Consider the following 22994-nt stretch of genomic DNA (forward strand, 5'->3'; position numbering starts at 1 on the left):
GACATTTAATCGGTTTTGTCAAAATAAATCAAGTTAAATTATAAACTTTTATCAAAACTTTCAACAACTGATTGAAACCGATCGATTAACAACTGATTAAAAACTGATCGATTAACAGACTCGATTAATCGAACAAGCCCTACTAAAAACATATCTGTCATGTTTAAAAATCATATCAAACAACGAAATATTTTAAGACGTAGAAAATTTTATATATCTCTCTAATGAACAATATCACTTTATAGGAACTAATTTAACTAATTTTCATAGGATTTTATTATTATTATTTTTAAAATACAGGGGAAGAAAATAAACGAGGAAAAAGACGCAACACATACAAAACAGTAGCAATCAGCGCCTCCTCGCATTCAAAAAGCACGTTCCTCGCGCACGCCGTATGTAAATAAATACCCGCACGCGCCAATCAGGAGACGCATTTAAATTTGAATAATTCTCAACACCAGCGAATTAGAACGCTCCTCTCTCTTTCTCTCTAAAAAAAAGTAAATGAAAAATCACTGAAAAATTGAAACCGAATTACAGCGCCAGATTTAAAACAAGAAAACCGACAAACAAACAAGATCAATGCCGATCTATTACATAACGAGGAGAAAGTGGGGGGGAAGGAAAAGAAAAACGCAATAACCGAGGAAAGGCAAGAGAAAAGAGAGAGAGAGAGAGAGAGTTCTCTCCCTGCACCGTTCAATACAACAAAAATCTTAAAAACCTCTCCGGTTTAAGAGAGAAACGGATTTTTCCCCATTCGGAGAAAAAGATAAGAGTATATACTATATATTTTTTTTAAAAAGACTTGAAAAAATATAAAACACACTCAACAGGAATTCCCTATCTTTGGAATAGATCCGAGTTATTGTCATAACACTTTTTAGAATCGAATTTAATCGCTTAGAACACTGTAAAATGAAGGAAAAGATGACGGAGCAACTTACGCGACAGTCTCACAGCTTCATCTCTCCAGCAGCCATATTGGATTGCGAGCAGTTGACCACAAACACACAGGGTTGCCTACTGTTTTTTCCTTTTTTCCCCATCGTCCCGACTTTCTGCCGAGAGCCCCTATATAAAAATTCCCTAACTGTCCCTATCCCTAACACGCACACATACAAAATATATATATATATATTATTTATTTTATTTTTCCCTCCCTTTTTCTCCCTACTTTTTTTCTTTTTATTTTTCAGCGTGTTTCTCGCCAATACCCGTCTTGTGATCTTTCTTTTTCGTTATATGATCTTTTCGCTATTGGCTGGATACATCTATCTCTATTTTATTTTATATATTTTTTGATATAAATGTGTATCGGGAAATTTCTTTCTTTTTTTCCTTTTTCAGCAGGGATTCATTAAGTTGAGATTGAAGCTTCTAGGTTTTCTAAGAAATTGACAGTAAGCTTCTTTTATACTCTATTTTTTTGGTGAGAAAAGGTCTGCTATTTTTACAACTGTTGAAATAAAAGACTATTTCCTTGAAACGACTTACTTCCAATCACAGGGTATGGTCTTGGAAATTTGAAATTTATAGCAAAACATGAATGCTTTTCCTTTTTACTTAATTTAAAGTCAGTTTCGATTTTATTCTATTGTGTGCGAGAAAAGAATTTTGAAATTTTTTTTTCCCCGAAAAATTGCGTTTTTTTTTTATGTGGGAAAGGTTTTTCTTTATTATTTTAAAATATAATATCTGAAAAGATTGAAAAGTATTAAAATATTTCAGATGTTGTGTGTTTGTGTTTTGATTAAATCATTTTTCAAAGAGATGCCAAAGAAAGATCAAAGAGAATGAGACAATTTGCATTTCAATGAAAGTGTAAAAAAGCATGTCAATGAGAGTGTGGAAGTATCTCAATGAAAGTGTCAAATCATTTCAATCGCATTCAAAGCATTTCAATGAAAGTGTGAGTCATTTCTTTTTCGTTGTTCGATTTTTCGCGATTGGCTGGATCCATCTACCTCTATATTTTTGTATTTTATTTCTCTCTTTTTCTTTATATAAATGTATCGCGGATTTTTTTCAGCAGGGATTCATTAAATTCAGATTGAAGCTTCTCTGGGTTTTCTAAAAAAATTGAGAATCTCCAATTTTTCCCCCTTTATTTTGTGATAAATGTTTTTTTTAATACTTTTTTTCTTGAAAAGTCTTGATGTTTTTACTTCGCCTCCATTGATGATATAATCACAGGGTAGGCCTGTCTACCCTGTGTCTTGTAGTAGGCCTGTACTACCTACTGTCTTGCATTTCAACGAAAGTGTGAAAGAACATTTCCATGAAAGTGTCAAATGTATATTTTTTTTGTTATATGATTTTTCACTATTGACTAGATACAACTATCTATATTTAAATTTTTTTTTTTTTTTTTACATGTTTCAGCAGGGATTCATTAAGTTGAGATTGAAGCTTCTACGTTTCTTGAGAAATTGACAGTAAGCTTCTTTTATTCCCTTTTTTTCCTGTTTTTTTCGTGAGAAAAGTGTTTTTTTCCCCCTGTTATTCATAACTGTTGAAATAATAGATAAAAAAAAGGTCATTTCCCCCCCCCCCCTTACAATGACTTGATGCTGTATGCATTATTTCCATTGATCACAGGGTACTTATTTTGGAAATTTTAAGTTGGTAGCAAATCATGAATTTTTTCCTTTGACACATTTTAAAATCAGTTTAAAAATTTATTAACTTATACAACTGTGAGAGAAGAACTTGAGGATTTTTCTCGTTTTTTTTCAAATAAGTTCCTTATTATTTTAAAATTCAATACCTGAAAGGATTATTACATGAAAGAAATTTGAAGATTTCAGGTATTTGATTTAATTAAATCGATTTTGAAAGACATGTAATTCCATAGATGCTTTCAAAATTTGTTAAAAACTTTGAATATTTACTTAAAATTCTTTCAAAATTTGCTTAAATGCTTTCAATACTTGCTCTTAAAATGATTTCAATACTTGCTCTTAAAATGCTTTCAATACTTGCTCTTAAAATGCTTTCAATACTTGCTCTTAAAATGCTTTCAATACTTGCTCTTAAAATGCTTTCAATACTTGCTCTTAAAATGCTTTCAATACTTGCTCTTAAAATGCTTTCAATACTTGCTCTTAAAATGCTTTCAATACTTGCTCTTAAAATGCTTTCACTATTTGTTTAACATACTTTCATTATTTGTTCAACGTGTTTTCACTATCTACTATTTGTTTTAAATTCTTTCCACTTTTTGCTATTTGTTTTAAATTCTTTCAGTATCAGTTTCAAATTTTTCAAAACTTTTCTGACACTTCCACATTTTATTTACTTATTTTTGTACTAAATGATTCCTTCAGATTTCTTTCTCAATTTTTCGACCTGTTTTGCTGAGTATTTGCCACGCTTTCACAATAAATAAATTAAATACGCTTTCAAAATGAAATTTTCCAGTTTACTTACATACTACACTTTGCCATTGTTTTCTGCAAGATAACGTTTTGCCTGTTTTCACTCTGTACTAGCTTAATTTCTTTTTCTCAAAATGCTTTCACGCTTTGTACTAACGTACTTTTACAACCAGTGTTCTTGAGAATGTACAATTTAATCGAACGATTACTTTTTTTACTCAGTTTTTCATGGATTTATTTCACCATGCATTTCCCACACGTATGTCTCATATACTTTACCTCATACATACGTTTCCTCAATTCGGTACCAACAATCAAACTTTATCAAGAAGAAAATTATGCCCCCTCCCTCCCCAATATAATTTTTGCTACGAATGATTTGCACGAAAATTGAAATAAAATACTCGAATGATTTTTCTTTTAATCCATTTACCTCAACTAAAAATAAATTTTAAAAGCTATTTTCTAGATTCATTCATTGCGCGGCAAATTCGCATCTCTCCAGTTTGAATTAAATATATATTCAGTTATATTCCATTTTAGATTCAATCATCAAGGAATGAAGTTACGGAATTTTCCATTTCAAACAAAAAATCAATACGAATCGGTTTTAAAAATATTTTTTAAACGATATTTTAAGCTATTTTCGCGAGACGATTTCGATTTCTCTTCATCGGAGATCGGAAAAGGGGGGAAAATATGAAGGGATTTCGAAATTTTAAAGGGAAAAAATTATTATTTTTTTCAATTTCTGTGCACTTTTCAACGCAAAAAATTTGACGGAGGAAATCCCTAATAGGGAATTACATAGGGAAAAAACGATCCCAGAAGACATCGCGAGCCAATGCATTAGTGCAAAAAATCAAAGAAAGATGGCGGCTCAGTAGCAGTGTGTTTGCATCATCGCAAAAAAAAAATCTCTTTTTTTTTCCGTTGTTCAGGTAAGCCACGTTGTTTCGTTCGCTTAATTTTTTTTTGTTGTTGAATATTTATCAGTTTTGATTACATTTCTAGAATCAACAGGAACATCCCTTTTGTTTTAATTAGTCTGAAGTTGAATTTTGATGGTATCAGTCCCCTCCGGTGCGTATCGAGAATGTCGCTCATGATCAGTTACAATGGCTGGCAGCTGAAAGATGCCTGCTGAAAACATTTTATGTGCAAATATATTTCGATTGTTACGGACTCATTGTTTCCAGAAAAAGAAAGAAAAATTTCTGTGACAATCTTGATAAATTCACTGATTGGAAACCATAACAATTATATAATGCTTGCGGTTCCTCCTCGCATTACCAACACAGAAGGGACGTAATATTTGGCTCGATGCCATAACACGCCAAGGTTATTTAGCCGGTATGACTTGGCGGGAATTCGAAAATTCTCCGGTTTTAAAACAATGGGCGCCAATCAAACAAAAGATTGACCTTCAATCTAAACCGGCCGGTAAAACAACCTTACTCGGACAGGGCCAGAACTAGAGGGGGGGGGGAGCGGTTGAAAAGGGCAACTGGGCTGCAAACTTAGGGGGGGGGGGCAGTGACAAAATTTCAGGCAAGATCAGTGGTCTGTGTTAATTTGAGTCTCAAGAGAAGGTTGTGTGTGGTAGGCAGAGCAGGGCCGTCTTAAGAGCATCATGGGCCCCCGGGCCAAGTGACGTTTATTATGCCCTACCTTGAAAATTCTCGAAAATTGTAATCACTTCTCATTTTCGTGAGGCCCTCTCCTCTTGAGGCCCCCCGGACCGTGCCCTGGTGGACCCATGCGTTAAGACGGCACTGAGGCAGAGGGCCGTGACTAGGATTTCTGTGTTAATTTGCCGCCTTCTCCTCCCCACTATTTTAAAATCCGAGAATTTTGTAACAGTGTTTGTGTTCCCACCTAAAGTTTGCCAACCCGGCCGTTGCCACCTTTGTCGTCCTTCCAGTTCCGGCCCCGGTAGGTGGTCGGGAATATTCAGCTAGGTGGGATGGCCCTGGACTGGAGGTCCGTTGAATTTCGAATACAGTATAACTTTTGCGGACACCGGTGGGACGAAAAAAAAAATCGTTTGTAAAAAGAAAGGGGGTGACCGTTATCTAGGGGGTTTGAAATGCGTACTTTTATTCATGGGGGGAATAAAAGTAAGTGTTTTGTTATTTAACATATCTATCAAGTTAACAAAAACTATTTGACATCATTGACAGTAAGATTTTGATAGTTTTAATGCCGAGTTAGTTTCTGGGGTCAAAAACCTAACCCTGATACCCTATCATACATATGAAAATGATACAAATTTTTAACGGCTTTCGATAGTTTTTGATGGTTTAAACCAGTTTTTGACGTCAAAAACCCAACCCTATTTGAAATGCATACTTTTATTGTTTATGGGGGAAATTATTATTTGTCCGTAGAAGAAGGGTGACCGCATCTGTGTGAAGGGTGTCCGTTAAGAGGGGGTTTTACTGCAATTCTGATTGCAAAAACATTTGGGTATCAGGTACCGAAAATGTGTTCTGATTCTGAAAATAGTCATTTGGATGTGTGTGAGATATTGAAACGAAGTTCCGATTGTGAGAGCTCATTCGAGTATCAGATATTGAACTAATTCCAATTGTGAGAGCATTTAGGGAACCAATATCTATATCTTATATATAAAATTGATTTTCTGTCTGTGTGTGTGTATGTTCTCTATACAAATCTACAATTTTAGATCGATCGTCGAAAATTTTGCATATATACCAAATGGAGCCCGACTTGAACGATAGGCTACTTTAAAATTTCGTCAGAGCAGGGCAAATGCCCCAAACGGGCAAAAAACTGTCGGGCAACAATGGTTTTTGGGCCTAAACAATCACTTTCCGAACGTTTACTTTGGTTACCGTGGTTCCCTAGCTATGCGTTTCAGACGTGTGTATGCCTTTACAACGGTTTGTCACTTCTTTAATTCAGTTGGTATATGCATATATATAATAGTTTATGCCTTTATGATGGTTTGATACAATCTTGCCAGTAACGGGGCCTTTTGAATAGACGTCATAATCATCATCAGCATCGCTTTGAGGGCCAAGAAAAGGGTGATCCTCATAGAAATCGGTGTTAAAATTGCCGATTTTACTGTAGAAATGCTGACATTTTGTGGAGTTTTCTGTCACATCAATAATTTTAAAAATTATATTGAATTCTAAATTTCTGAAATATTGAGTTCGATTAGAGATATACGAAGCCCGGGAGATTAAATATTAAGTAATTAGCCCCGGACCTACTTTTGAGTTAGACATTCATGCAATAACATTGATTTCAACTTTTTATTTATATCTTCTCAAGCATGAAAATTAATGTCTCCGTATTGTCTTTTGATATTCAACTGCATAAATTCATAGTTTAGGATGTTTTAAAATCAATTATGGGCCCGTAAAGTACATCGAAGAAATTCCGCAGCTTCAATTAAGCATTTTTGAAAGCTGAAACAGGCAGATGGATAACTTAAAGTTCAGGGGGAGGGGGGGGGGTCGAAATACCTAGCACCCCTTAAAAAAGAAAAAAATATATATTCGTTTCTATGTTTCTTTAAATCTAGATTTGTTTATTTCATGAGTCGTGCAGGAAGTCGCCATATTGGTTAATTTAGACACAGTTTGCATGTCCCTCAAAGAAACAGGGAGATATCACATCATCCAAACAGCCTCATTGAAGAAAACCCGGGCAGCGCCGGGTATTATAGCTTAAAGGCTTATATCCCGGAAGGGACAGAGCCTGGGTCGTGTCTGGTTTGTCGGGTATTATAGCAAGCTGAAAATAATTTTGATTGGGAAAGTTTTTGGTTATCGGGTATTGAAAATAATTTTGAAATATTATTTCAAAATCATTTCTTTAATTATTTATAAGCAATACAATCTGATTATAAATATTTAATTATTTGTAATCAGGACTTGAAATAATATTCCCATTAAGAGAGCATTTTGGTTCTAAACCTCGAGAATAATTACCATTATGAAAGCATTTGATATTTTAAACCTCGAGAACAATTATGATTGTGAAATCATATTGAAAATCAACATTTATACATATTCCGGTTATTAAATTATTTGAGTATCAAGCAAAGCTCTTTAATACAGCTTTGGTATCAAGATTGTGGAAGCATTTGGATGTAAGGTACTGAAAGTAATTTCGGTTGTGATAGTACAAAAATATTGGTATACTATGAAAAATAATTATGACCGTGAAAGGATGTGGATTAATTCACAGTAATTTGAAACTATGACTCATTGGGTTTTACATCTCGAGAACAATTGCGATTGTGAAAGCACTTGAAAATCAACACTACTGAAACGCAACACGATTATTTTGGAAATCAAAATAATTCCATTTGTGAAGTCATTTGAAAATCGATGTACAATAATTGCGATTAATATGAAAACATTTCAGAATTAAGAATTAAAAATACTGCAATTCCGATTTGGAAAGCTTTTGACATCAAATACGCAGGATAATTTCTGTGCTCAGAGAGGGCAAAATGTAAAAAGTCACAAAATTTTACGAGGGCAAATTTGTTAACATAATTTTGCAAAAATGTGATACCGTGGCTTTTTGACATTGCAATTTGCGTCTGTTGGTTACACATAAACCGCAAGAGATGGACGAAATTTTGTCACCTTCCGTAATTTTGACGAACGAGACTCCAGAATGCAAACAACTCAATTTTTTTGGGAAAAGTGACTTGCCACATTTTGCCATTTGACCACAGAATTATTACCATTGTGATAGAATCGGGTATTGAATATTGAAAAATCAACAGCAGTTGAAAAAAAAACACATTTTGGTTTTAAGCAGTTATTCTCAAAATGTGCATCTCGACTAGTAGGGGCGTGTTATGAAGGAGTCTCCAAAAGTTGGAGAACCAACTTTAGTGTGAAATTGTAAAGTATTTAAAATACGCACTCCCAGTTGTGAAAGCAATTGGGTATTGCAAACGATTCCGGTTGTGAAAGCATTTGGGTATCAAGCTCTGCAAGGGGATCCGAAAGATATGTCAAAGAAGGGTGATTTGAGGGGAGTAAAGTTCATTTCATCCCGTGACCATACGTCCCGTATCTGGATAGAAACATTATTCCCCCTTTCCCTCCCATTATTTTTCACTTTCAGATGGATCGATTGACTCCATAGTACCAGGAGATACATATTAAAAAAGATTTCGATTGTGAGAGCATAAGAAACAGCTCAGCATCGGATACAGGGATTTCTCCACAAGATTTTCTTTCCCTTACCATGTTATGCATGCATGGACTGACGCATTTGGAGACTTCGCGTCGACTTGGCTGCACCAACTGTCACTGCCATGACAAATTTACCGTTATATCTAATTATGTAATTCTTCTACACGCATATGCATAATATGGAGGAAAAAGAGGTCAACCGTGCTGCCATCTATGTAATGCTCATTCTATGTACAATATCTAAATATATTATGAGGTGAGCTTTGATGTCAGAAAAAACGATTTTGGGCCAGCCAGCTGACAATAAAGCGAAAAATTTTCGTCACAAAAAGAAAGACCATCTTTTTATGCTGAAGAGTTGTTTTCATGTTTTACATCAGAAATTAATGTTCACGTCTGAGGTTTTGCCTATCGAGGCCATCCAATGGTCTTAGACCAAGGGTTCTTAACCTTTTTCAGCCGCGAACCACGTGACTTTGTTACTCGAAATTAGTGAAACCAGTGACGCAATAAGTGCATTTACAACAGGACTGTGAGTGGTTTTTTTATGACCCATCTCGGAAGCCCCTGCGAATTTAGGTTGTTCGTGATCCATAGCTCAAGAGACCCTGGCTGTTGATGGATTTTTATGACTAATCTCGGAAGAAGCCCCTGCGAATGAAGTTTGGGTCGTGATCCATAGTCAAGAATCCCTGACTGTGAGTGAATGTATACGACCCATCTCAAAAGCCCCCGCGAATGAAATCTGGGTAGTGACCCATAGCTCAAGATCACCCCCCGGCTGTGAGCGGATTTTTATGACCCATCTCAAAGCCCCTGCCAATCAAGTCTGGGTCGTTACCCATAGCTCGAGTCCCTGGCTTAGTGGATTTTTACGACCCATCTGAGAATTCCCTGCGAATTTAGTTTGGGTCGTGGATCCATAACTCAAGAATCCCTGGCTGTAAGGAGATTCGTCCGACCCTTATCGGAAGTTCCTGCGGATCAATCTTGAGTAGGAACCAATAACTCACAGCTCCTAGTTGTTAGTAGATTTGGACAACGACCCATCTCAGAAGCCCCCGCGACCCACAGGTTAAGAAACCCCTGTCTCAGACACTGCCCCAGAAAGAGGCCTCCGTTAACGACGGGTTAATACTTGAGCTTTGGAAATTGAGTTACATAACGCATGTGAAAAAAAAGAGTGAAAGGGTATATAATTACCTCGTTCTTACAAATACTTATATAGAGCTCCTTTAGATGCAAATATGTATGTATATTTATATATACAGGGACCCTGAAAAAGAAGAAAAAATTAGTGCAGTCTCTATGACTTCGTATGAAAATATTGAAGAATCAATTTCTAAATTATGAAAATATACTATGAATAGTTATGAACTTTCAGTTAATTTTTCAACAATGTGGAAAGTTATTCCTTCAACAATGTGGAAAGTTAATCCTTCAACAATGTGGAAAGTTATTCCTTCAACAATGTGGAAAGTTAATCCTTCAACAATGTGGAAAGTTATTCCTTCAACAATGTGGAAAGTTATTCCTTCAACAATGTGGAAAGTTATTCCTTCAACAATGTGGAAAGTTATTCCTTCAACAATGTGGAAAGTTATTCCTTCAACAATGTCAGATCATCTTCCTACAGCAACCTACTATGTATTTTTCGGGTCTTAAAAACGGAAAAAAGATTCTCTCGAGTTGCAAAACTTTATGCGAAAGGGAGCACAAGCGCACTCGAGATCTTTCGCGAGCATCAGTTTGAAGATGCGTGGGATAATGCTTGATAAATTGAAAAAAAAAATGAAGCCAGTCGAATTTTTCAGAAGCTAAGCATATGTTTCCCCCTGAAAAAAACGGCCGAAGCAATTTAAAGGCTTTTTTATGCCTTATAGTGACCTTTTCCCACGTTGGTAGAAATGCTTACATGGATTCTTAAATTTCCACGTTCTTCTCCGATTTCAATTTGGTCACCACACACACACACAGCAAATATTAGGCGCTTACGCTGATTTTTTTAGTTGCCGCGGTGATTTGGTGCCTGGGATTTGCCAAGCCTTGGCCTGAGACGTGTCCGGAAAATTCACCGACAACATGTCACCGCCGGAAAATTCACCGACAACAGTTCGATGCGAGTCAGTTAGCGTGGGAGTGAGCGATTTAGTTACTGAGTCAGTGACCTAGTGAGTGAGGGAGTGAGTGAATTAGTTTTAACCTAGTAGTGTCGCAAATGATTGATTCACTCACTCGCTCATGGACTCAGCAGCTCACTCACTCACTCGCTCAATCCCTCACTCACTGACTCAGTAACTCAATCGCTCACTCCCTCACTTTCTGACTCGCATCGAACTGTTGTCAGTGAATTTTCCTGGCTGTGAATATTCCTAGTGGTGAATTTTCCGGCGGTGAATTTTCCTAGCGATAAATTGTTGTCGGTGAATTTTCCGTAAACCGGCCTGACGTTAATTTCATCTTGCGCTTAGAAGAATGACAAGGGCCACCGTGATGAAGACCACAGAGAAGAACAACGCATTTTCTTGCTATTGGGGATTGTTTCCATCTAAGGTAAGTTGGCCTTGTTATCAAATAATACAGAGTTTCACTGTTTGGCCAGGTCATTCATCTAGGCCGATACTTGAAGTTCAATTTTGCTGTCACTCAGTTCTCGACAGGAAAACCACCCAAACAACAGAGGGAGTGAGTTGCTACCATCTTCTGGTATTGTCTTCAATAAGTAGTCACAAGATTTTATTAGGGAAAAAAAAACCGGGACATTGGATCCAAATCCCGACAAAACAGCGTCAGTTTTCACGATTTATGCTCACCAAATGAAATGTTTTTCCGTCACAACTCAAAACTTCAGACATGAATGAATGAACGCCAGGGTCTCTGCCACCGGACTTATCCCGTTGCCGAGATCTCTTCCAGCCCAGCTTCGTGGCAGAGTCTGGAACATAGTGAGTGTGTACACCCAACAGTCTGAGTGTGTAGCTAGTGTTGTGTATGATATTTCAGTGCTGCCATGTATACTTCAAATTGTGAGTGAAGTGTAATGATTGAATATTTGTAACGTTGTAGGCCTGTTGCTCTCTGTGGCGAGACTTTTTAGCGGGGAGATCGGCTCGCATTCGCGCCTTGAAGTTGGGAACCACAGAAAACCAACTTCAGCCGACCACCACTGTGGTGTTCGAACCCGGATCCTCGCATCGCGAGTCCGTCACTATAACCACTCGACCACCACAGCGGCCAAAACTTCAGACAACGTTCCATCAAACCAGGACGTCTGGTCAGTGCCGCCCTAACGCATGTGCCCACCCGGGCGCCTCAGGAGAAGAGGGGACTCACAGAAATTAGAACCGGTTGAAATTTTCAAAAATTTATCACGTAGGGCCTCAGAAAAATCACTTGGCTCGGGCCCCCCCCCCCCCCCCATGATGCTCTTAAGACGGCCCTGCGTCTGGTCACCAGCATTGCGATATTCTAAGAGTGGCTTCCCATTCCTTTCATCAGAAGCATTTGAATAACTACGAAGATAGGTTTTCCTTTTGTTGCGTTTGGTGCAGCTTTATGACGAAAAATGTAAATCACAGCATTTATACGGCCATCATAATTTACATAATAACTGATCATATACTTGAAAATTCTACACAGAATTTTCTTTTCTCTTATTCTGAAATAAAAGAGAAACTTTTCTAAAAGAATTTTTTTTCTTTCTGTCTTCAGCGTTTTTGTGTGTGTGTGTTAGATTCTTTCAATATAATCTGAAGAAGTTAAACGCATACGCTATTCTTGAAATAAAACGATTCAAATATGCAAGGGTGGGGGAAATTTCGTTTTTTCCTTCTTCTTCTCTGTTCGAAACATCGGAAAATTTCTGGAACAAATTTACTAGCTATTCCATAAACGCGGGAAGAAAAGATCGAAAAAGAAAACTTTTTACCTACACCCTCATCTAAATTTCCAAATTTCTGTTTTATTTCCCCTGTTACTTAACATATATTCCTCATTCGAAACAACTTTAAAAAGCATAAAAATCACCCGAAAGGGATAAAAAAGAAAAAAAAACCCCAAAAAATAAGGAAATTTTGTGGAAAAAAAATAAAGATTCGATCACTTTTAATATATTTTCAAACTAAAGTATTTTGCAATGGTAATATTATTATTAAAAATAAATATACAAAAATAGGTAATAAGAACCGAAAGAAGAGAGGGGGTTATTATTTGAATACACGAAATATATAAAATATATTTTTTCCTCCATTTTTATTTTTTTTGCGAGAACCAAAACCGAAAAATTTAATACATTATTCAAAACCGAGTGTGGAGAGGTTTTTTAAAATACATTAAATCTACATTAGGTTTATTTTTGATACTTTGTTTTCGAACACGTCTCTGATATTTTGGTATTAATATTGAATATTTTTTTGGAAATAAATTTGATACATATGCAGGTGCGGATAAAAAATGGTTTCTTTTCGTGACTTAACACCTCGTTTTTTTTTTTTCGGTAGAAATTTCTACCTAAAAGTAAAATTTTTCAATATAAGTTCTGAAGTTGTGGTTTGGAAATTTTCGAAAGTAGCTTCAAATGTGCTTTGGGGGGTTTTTCTCCCCTCCTGCGTGATTTATTTGAAATATTACTTCGTAATTGTGGAGTAAATTCTACTCGTTCAGACGGGAATGGATTTCGTATTTGGTTTCAGAAGCAATTAGTAATTATGTATTTTAAGTATCGCTGCTACCGTCCAGGCAAAAGCTGGACTTTTTCGCAGATTCTTTCGAAATATCCGTAGTGTAAGTTCAATAATTTTTCCTATGCTTTCAAGGCATAAGTGATGCTGAATCATAATTTTTCTGATAATTTCAAGACATCAATCAATGAGTGGAACTTTCAAGACATCAATCAATGAGTGGAACTTTCAAGACATCAATCAATGAGTGGAACTTTCAAGACATCAATCAATGAGTGGAACTTTCAAGACATCAATCAATGAGTGGAACTTTCAAGACATCAATCAATGAGTGGAACTTTCAAGACATCAATCAATGAGTGGAACTTTCAAGACATCAATCAATGAGTGGAACTTTCAAGACATCAATCAATGAGTGGAACTTTCAAGACATCAATTGTTCAAGTTCACTCCTTTATTGATGTCTTGAAAGCATCAGAAAAATCATGAACTTGAACCGTGAATATTCTGAAAGAATCTGAGGAAAAAGTTTTTGCCTGGAAAGTGACAGCGATACGCGTAATACCGAATGATTAATCGATTCACTTCGGTATTGCAAGTTCATGGTTTTTCTGATGCTTTCAATCCATGCATGTTGCAATTTCATAATTTTTCTAATGATTTCGAGACATCAATGGTTACCAGCTAATGACTTTTTCGATGCTTTCGAGGCATCAATGCTGCTAGTTCATAATTTTTCCGATGCTTCAGGACATTCATGGTGAAAGTTCATAACTTTTCCGATGCTTTCGATACATGAAAGGTGCAAGTCCAAAATGTCCCCCCCCCCCATGCTTTGCAGACATTAATGATGCCGGTTCGTAACTTTTTCGATGCTTTGGAGACATCCATGCAACGAGTTCATAAGTGTTCCCGATGCTTTCAGGACATCAATTGTGTAAATTCATAATCCCAAGACATCAATTGTGTAAATTCATAATCCCAAGACATCAATTGTGCAAATTCATAATTTCAAGACATTAATGGTGAAAGTTCATTACTTTTCCGATAATTTTCCCACACACGAATGATGCAAGTTCGGGATTTTTCTAGTGCTTCTGAAAAATGCATGGTCAAGTTCATAATTTTTCCGATGCTTTCGATACCTGAATGCTGAAAGTTCAGAAAAATTTCAAAATTTCGAAAGTTCAAAATTTTTTTTTTTATGTTTTTACAAATATACAAATACAACGCCACAACAGGCAAAATGCCCAACGAGGTGGCTGATAAAAAGATGCCCATAAAAATATGGATGTCATATAGTTCAAAAAAAAAAACAGCAACCCCATTAAAAATGCAATTAACACAGAAAATTTGAAAGACATCATTATTTTCTGATACTTTAGAGACATCAACAGCGCAAGTTCACAATTTTTCTGATGCGTTCAAGACATGCGTGGTAGAAGTTGATAATTTTACTGATGATTTCAAAGCATCAATCACGTTCACAGTTTTTCAGATGCTTTCGAGACATCAATGGTGTAAGTTCATAATTTTACTGATGTTTCAAGACATATATAGAGAGAAAGTTCATAATTGTTCAGATCTTCTCCAAACACCTCGCGTTTAGAGCTGTTATCATATTCCCTTCAAGACGTTCATAATAATTTTAATATGGATTTTTCCGATTACTCTAATCTCAAATAGCGGTTGCGAATGAATTTTTTTCCTTTTATGAAGGCGAAAGTCGCAAAAGTCAATTCCGACATTGAAATTATACCAAATGACATCCCTCATGGAATCCGTTTTCAAATCTTTTAGCCAGATTCCAGAAAAGCACATCAAGTATCACAATCACGTACTGTTTTAATAACCTGCTCGCGAAAGCGTGAAATATTATATTCCCCTCCCCCCAGCTCCCTTGAAAAATCTTACGGGTGCCTCCCCGCCCCCCCCCATTTCAACTTTCCCATGGTGTTTCGAAACGGAACCCCCCCCCCCACCCCTCCCGCTCCTGTATCTTTTGCAAATGACAAGCGCGCCCTTCTTATCATTTATGAGTTACACATGTGCATATACACCCGAGGCCGGGGCGCGTGCGTATCATGTCACGAGGCATAATATTGCTTTAAAAGGCAGGCAGGTAGGCACAGGGCACGCACGACGGACGGGCACGAAAGAATGGGCTCGTGCTTTGCCAGCGCGCAGTTATCCGACCATAAAACACACACCTTTCTTCCCGCTCTTGCGCCACTTGCCACCATCTTTGGGTACTCTTCAGGTAATCTATCAGTGGGCATTTCAAGCGTGAAAAATATTTGTTTGGAAATGAGCACAAAATTTTCTCCCCCCCCACACTGTCCTGATGGAAAAGGTGGCTCTTGGCGCGGAATACGAGCCGCCCGTGATTATGACGGTGATGATGATGCTCTTGCTGTTTCTGAGATGGATGTCGTTGTCTTCGATTCGAGACGGTTGGGCGGGTTTTAAAACCTTTCGGTGTGGAATTGTGTGGTTTTCTTGGGAGAAAACGTGTTTGCCCCGCCGTTATCATCTTTCTGTCATAGAAATTGTATGCGAAGTGTCAGGGACGGCGGCAATCTAATCGGCGTCGATAAACAATTGACGGCTTTTCCGCAAATTTCTCATGAATCGCTTGATTTTTCCATCTGTTTTGGTTACGAGGTTAAGGATATTCTCCCCCCCCCCCCTGGATATTTGTATACTGAGGGGTCATTCAAGCATTACGTCGGGGGGGGGGGGTTTGAATAATGCTTACGTCATCAGTAACTTTTTATAAAAATACGAAATATTCGTAATGACATCTCTTAAGAATATTTCATCTCCGCGGATCACGCGAGTAGTCTAGGCATGTGCCGCGGGTAAGTTGAGGGATGTGGAACTGCACAACGGGCCGCTCAAGTGCTCTAAAACTGTGTGACATATCACTTACGGAGCACTATAAATGTGCCACGGACTGCATAAATGTTCTGGGACGGCGCTGCAAGTCACTCAAGTGATCTGGGAATGTGCCGTGGGTAACTTGAGTGAGGTGGAACTGCAGTGAAGGCCGCTCAAATGCTCTAAAACTGCACCACACGACACTCAAGGTATCTCTAAATGTTCCAAGGACCGCTGAAGTGTTCTGGAGCTGTGCCGAGGGTCACTTAACTGATCTCTAAATGCTCCAAGGACCGCTGAGTTGTTCTGGAGCTGTGCCGAAGGTCACTTAAGTGATATGTAAATGTGCCGCTTAGTTTTCATTTTTACAAATTTCGGTTTGAAGTGACTTCTATAAGACTTCTATAATTTGCAAACATGTAACATCCGCTTTTGTTTATGTAACATTGAAGATGATTTTGTGGATTTGTGGTGAAGACAGTGTTTTTCATGAGTTCGGGTCCTAGGAATTTTTAGGGGTCATTATGTTAAGGCTGGACACATAGTAAAAAATCTACGCTCCAAAATTTTTTTCCCCAAGAAAACAGTTCAATGTAATGCTTCTTTTGACTTTTTCAGGGCACAGTGACCTTCTTTCCATGTTGGCGGATGTGCTGCTGTAAATTTTAAACATTTTGTGCTCCTGTCAGCCTGAAATTTAGTAACTACGTAAAAATTAATTTTAGGTGCCAATCCCAATTTTTTAATCGCCATGGACACCTGGCACCTGCCTTATGTATAGTGTTCTTTGCGACAGGCGTCGGGAAGGGAGTGGGTCCCGTGCATGTAATACAAAAGTAATCCAACTTTTGGGGGGGGCCTTGTTTGTGGGTCTTGGCCACGCGCTCCATTTGCCCATACAATACACAGGCCCTGAGTGAGGAAACTCTTTTTGTACACATAGAACTTCGAAGTTTTGTGCAGAAACTTCTCGCGATAATAAACTTTTATCAGGCAGGATTCCCAGCTACCCGGAAAGTTAGGAAAAATGTCAAGTGTTTTGGCAAAAGTCAGGGAAAAATGTGCAGACATACGACGAAAGTTAGGGAGAAAAGTACTGTGAAGGGAAAAAAAATCTCGAAAAAAAACATGAGTAGGGCTAAGATTTTGAATATTATACAGTCGAATCCCGTTTTAACGAATACCGTTATAGCGAAATTCTCGTTTCAACGAACACTTTTTCTAATCCTCCAAATAAGTTTACATAGGAAAAATACAGATACCCGGAATTCCTTTATAACGAAGTGATTTTTCCGGTCTCTTGGAGTTTGTTATAGCGGGATTCGACTGTATTTCTTTCTTCCAGAGTTTCGGTTAGGAACATTTCGGAGTTTTTGTCAGGGAAATTCTGGGAGATGACTATATAAGCAGATTTTGCTGGGAAGAACCCTGTAAAGAAATACCACAAGTTTGGTGCGAGTCCTCGAGAAACTGCCCATACCTAATATGTGACAACCATATTTTTACGGGCAGTGTAATATGACTTTTTAGCTAGTTTATTTTCTTGGTTTATTCCTAACTGGTTTCTGTATTTAGTCTGTAACAACAATTTCTCTCTTTTATGGAATTTTTAATCTTTTCTCACGCTTCTTAATTATTTTACCTTTTTTTTTTACTTTCTTCCCCCCCCCCCCCAGCCATCTTGTTGGGCATTTTGCCAGTCGTGACTTCAGATTTTGTATTTGTATGGCATGGTGCAGAAGCTGTTGATTACCGTAGAATTTGTGGTCTGTGATCCCCCTATAGAGCAGGGGTTTTCGACCGTCTTCGGGAGTCGTGAGCAACATCTGTGCTCAGAATCAGAAGGAGATCACCCATTTAAGGCACCATTGCGTAATTTAGTGTAAGGAGAGTTATGCGCGGGACTATCTTTTAAACAAATTCCATTTTTAACAAGTAGAATACGCCTATAATCTTTGATGGCATGGGTTTTCTTGTAAAATATACGAGTATCTTAGGAACAGCATGATTTAGAAACAAATTTCTTACCTTTCCGATTGTCAACGAGCGAGTATAAACACTGTAAAATGGCTGATGAGTTATATATATATATATATATATGTACACGTAGTATAAGTATATAACGTCTCTTATGTATGTACAGGAAACTTAGACTTCCACCAAACTTTTATAGAGTGAGGAAGATGAGGTTACTGGACTGGCGCCGGTCGTTGATTATCTGACCTGAAATGTGAAACAATAAAACTTTATGAAACTGGAATTTCCATTGCAAATATAAACTTAGTTTAATTGAAATATTTGATTATAGAAAGAAATTATAAGCAGAAGAAAATATTTGATTTTTTTTTCTCCATTTACTTTTATTAGAAATTTCGCTTTCAGGTAATTTTGCCGAACTTTTTTCACTAAAATTTACTTTTAAATTTTTACCTAAAGTTAACCGTCTCGATAGTGCTTTTCTTATATACCGTAGTGGGCAATAAAACATGTGCAATTAATAACTATAAAACTACAATACTGCACTATACTTCAATAAAGTATCAAAATGCTAACAAGTGAAACAATATTCTCGGCAGCAATGGCTACCCAAACGGTGCTCTTGACACAACGACGCTTTCAAGACAGCGGAACTCTATTTTGAATTTTTTTTTTTTAACGATAAGGTACTTCTGACAAGAATGTTTACCAAAATGTGTGTTACACTTGTTGATCTCTCTCTTGGCAACAGTGCCTTCAGACAAACTATGCTCTTTTCAACGATGTTTCTATGAACATTCAATAATGATTAGTTGAACAATGCTCGTTGTTTCTGTTCTAGTCATTCACGATCAGCTTAACAATGCTCTCAAGAACGTTCTTGAATACGAAAAGCAAAACCTTGTTCAAAACATATTTTTTAGCTAATTATGCTGTTCATAAATATTATTATTTATCATAAGTACACGCAGGATTTTCTCTTGGGGGGGGGGGGGAGGAGGGTTTAAGTTTCCTTTCAAAATAAGAGTAGGTTAGACCGCCCCCCCCCATCTCCCCATCCCGTGTACGTTAGTGCCCTTTGTTATGATTTCAATAATGCTTTTCAACCACTTGGTAACAATGCTTTCTGGAATGAAAAGCTCTCTTCTAACTAAATATTTTACAATATTAGTAAACAATGCTCTTTTCAACAATGTTTTTTGGAAAAATGGAATTCGTGGCCGAAATGATCTCCCACTTCTGCTTCAGTGTTTCGGTGCAACATTTTCGAGAATAAGTAAACGAGAATAAGTAAATGCAAATCTTTTCTTAACTATGCTTTCGGTGAGTAGGTTCTAAAAAGTTAGACCTGGGGAATCTTGGCAACAATGATCTTTTCTGTAATTTCTTTTTTGGATCTTCCAGTTCTTCCTGTTTCTGTTTAGTGATTTACTAATCAGTGCACCAATGTTCTCAAGATCGAAAATAAGATTTTCTTCGAAATATTACTTGTGAAATATTTTAGTTTCAGAAATATTGTCTTATAGTGATCATGGCAATAGTGCCTTTATATAAATAGTCTACAATACTTGGCAACAACGCTTTCAAAAACAAAAATTAAATATTCTACGGAACAATTTTTTTCCCAACGATGATTTTAGATAAAATATTTGTTAAAAATGCTATTCTTAGTGATTTCGGTAACAATACCTGAATAAACATTGTTTTTTATCAACAACGTTTTACAGAACAATGCTTTCAAGAACAAAAAAAAAGAACTTTTTTTTCTTAACAATGAATTTAGCACCGCCATTCTTGGTAAACCTTTTCAGCAACTTAGAAACAATTATTTTCCAAACAGAGCTTTTGGAAACAATGTTTTTAAGAATGCTTTCTAAAAAGAGTTTCTCCATATGGTGTTTTAAAAACGTAGATTTCAGTCCGTGAAATTCAATGTTTCAAGTGGAACTTTTTTTACATGAAATCAATAACGTAATAAGAATAATTGTTTTTTTTTCCCCGTCATATGGGATTTAGAGTCACAAGTGCCAATGTGTGGTAATTATCATAATGAATAGTCACAGCCGGTTTTTGTATAATACAAACTCTCAAAAATCATGTCCAATGTTAATGATCTACGGTTAACTGAATGAACGATAATAATTATATTAAAAAGAAAAAAAACTGAATAAATGGATCACCTTGAGAAATTGTTACCGTTTATTTTAGTAACGATAATGTACGATGTACTTATAGCAAAAAAAAAAAAAAAATATCCATCATCGAAAAAGTATTGCTTAAATTATTGCCTTTTTCCGAAAAACAAGGTCCACCAACGTTAATGAATTAACAAGGCGGGAAAAATCTTTTACAAGGGCGTCAATTTCTTTGGAAACGATCAATTTCAAGTAAAATTAACGATTAATTTCAAGAGAATAGATTAATTTTTTCTGTTGTTGCTGTTGAAACTTATTAACCTTATTTCCCACCGTAATTCTGTGAACGAGATATATCGTTTGGTATATATCGGGGGTAAATTAACGTCTCGCATAGAAAAGAGAGGCTTTCACACATGCCGTTCACAAGCATTCGAAAACTAGTTTTCAATTTGCTGAAAATTAATAACGTTTCGCTGAGGTTTATTAGCATATGTGAAAAGACACACTCACAAAAAAAGAGATTATAATAATATAGTTTCGTTTCTCAGCTAAAAATCTATTATTTTTTTTTTTAGTAGCAAGTCTAACGTATATATACGGCATTATGCCGTAGCTTTAACTGTCTTAGTTAATGAATACCCCCACGAAACATACAAAAGACATTCAATTTCACTCAAGCTGTTTCTGAATCTCACTCACTCTCTCTCTCTCTCTCCCCTCCTGAGAATGGGGAGTGGGGGAGTAAAAAAGGAGAAGTAACTCGACTTTAAGTATTTTAAATAGGGGCGCCCCAAAAACTTATTACTCCGACTGGGTATAAGCCCAGCTGGGGTATAATAGCGACAAATGCCATTCTTTACAATAAATCTAATCTACAAAACAAAGATGAAAAGATAAAAGGCACTTTTCCAGTGGAGTAAAGAACCGTGAGCGGAGTTGGGGGTGGGCATGCCGGCGTAATAATAATAACCGTGGCAGTGGCGAAAAAGTTGGTGAGGTTGGTGTGGATTGCGAGAGAATAAGAACAAGATGCGTCGCGGGGGCGAGGGAGGGCCCTTTTCGTAGAATGAGCTGTTGGAGTCGAAGGTAGTTCTGAATAACGAAGGCGATAATAATAATAATACAGAGGAGGGAGGGGGGGGAGGGGACAAAAAAATAAATTAATAAAATTAATAATAATAAAAGAAAGAGAGGGGGGAGAGAAAATTTTTCCCCGGCCCTAACACAGTAGCGTAGAGAACAGTACGCAAATTACGGCAAAATTGTATTACTAAGTCGCAAATTAAATCAACCAGGGAAAAGTTCGCTTCGTTGAGAAAACTTTCGGCCCAAGTAATATTAATTAATTAACGTTATTTTCCTAATTTATAATAGCGCCAGCAAAATTACGCATTAGTGAATTAGTTATTTGTATTAATTTAGAAAACGAAAACTCTCTCTCTTTCCCCTCTCCCTCGGAATGGAGACTGGGAGGGGGGGGGAGAGTTTTCTCCATTTTACTGATGGTGGAAACAAGAAAGGAAAAAGGTGCGCATATATACGTCGTGTGGGGGGGGGGGGGGGTGGAGAGCCTAACCGGGAAGAGCCTTGTTGTATCGGGGTTGGAAAAATTGGGGGGGGGGGGGTGGCGGAGGAGGATTGAGGCACTCGCACGGACAGAGCATCACGTGACGGGAAAAACGGGGGCGAAGAGGTAGGGGGTGTCTCAGAGAAGAAAAGAGTGATGTAAGTAGAGAAAAGCGAGTGTTGGACGGGGGAGAGGGAGGGCGGCATAAACTTCATTTATATCCTACAAACAATAAATTCCGCCGAAATTAACATAGCCAGCAATTAAACGCTATTGATTTCGTCAATTAAGGAAGGATTGGGAGGCCGGGAATGGGGGGGGGCGTCGGTAGCGGTGAAGAATAGAATGCGTGCAAACAGGGTAAAAAGAAATAAGGTAAAAGTTGGGAGGGGGCGAGAGCGGGATGCAAGGGGAGTGGGGGGGGGTCCTTCTAGCTAATAGCGACTAAATTAAATTAAATCCGCGCACAGTGAAAAATCGTACAATAATCAGCAAAACAGACAATAAGAGCACCCGAGCAAAGAACAGAGTTCTGGGAGGGGGGAAGAGAGCGAGAGAGAGAGATTGGGGGCGTCGGTGAAGGAGGTGAGTTACATATACATGTACTCCCCACGGAGGACGAGGGGCGGCGGTTACGGTGCCAGTGGCGTAAGAGTATTGGGCGCGAGCAACACAACTTCGCTTTTCTGGATGTTGGAAAATGTTGGTGTGTGTGTGGGGTATTGCGAATATAGTGTGGAACGGGGGGTGGAGGATAGTACCTTCCATGACTAAACCTCCCCCCCCCCTCTCGCCCCCGTCGCAACGCTTTATTATTACGATGTGAAAATGCGCCAGATGCAGGAAACTTACACAGGATGAGAGAGAGAAAAGAGAAAGGAAAAATTTTTAATATTAAGTAATTAAACCTGCATTTACCCATAAATTTAATTTGGTCTCTCGCAGAACGAGGCAACAAATTCAGATTAAAATCAAATTAAAATTACGTTAGCGAACGTGTATGTACGTACGGATGCGCCCTCTTTTCTGTTGCCGCCGCCCCCCCCCCCCCTCCGCGCTCTTCGTTCATCTTATTAGGAGACGCTTTTCGCCAAAGTGACGAATGAGGTATTATAAAATTATTAATTTCTCCACATAACACACGCACATAAAGGAAAAGGGGGGGGCGACCGAAGACG

General features: G+C 37.5%; 1 protein-coding gene across 3 annotated transcripts in view; it reads right to left on the reverse strand.

Moving 5' to 3' along the window:
- Positions 1 to 22994, reverse strand: part of LOC149065277 (uncharacterized) — a 156370-nt gene that overhangs the window by 30889 nt on the left and 102487 nt on the right. For 2 of the 3 annotated variants that reach the window (XM_089254258.1, XM_089254257.1), the window contains exons 2-3: positions 18163 to 18357; positions 9779 to 9851 (exon numbers count right to left, since the gene is read on the reverse strand). The gene's annotated coding sequence lies outside the window, so the exon portion shown is untranslated. Of the gene's footprint in view, positions 1 to 950; positions 979 to 9778; positions 9852 to 18162; positions 18358 to 22994 lie in introns of those variants that run through there. The other variant, XM_089254259.1, reaches the window with a different exon arrangement.

This window comes from Pholcus phalangioides, unplaced genomic scaffold, assembly GCF_987345545.1.
Source record: "Pholcus phalangioides strain wild (caught in Gottingen) unplaced genomic scaffold, Ppha-v1.0 ptg000040l_1, whole genome shotgun sequence".
NCBI lineage: Eukaryota > Metazoa > Arthropoda > Arachnida > Araneae > Pholcidae > Pholcus > Pholcus phalangioides.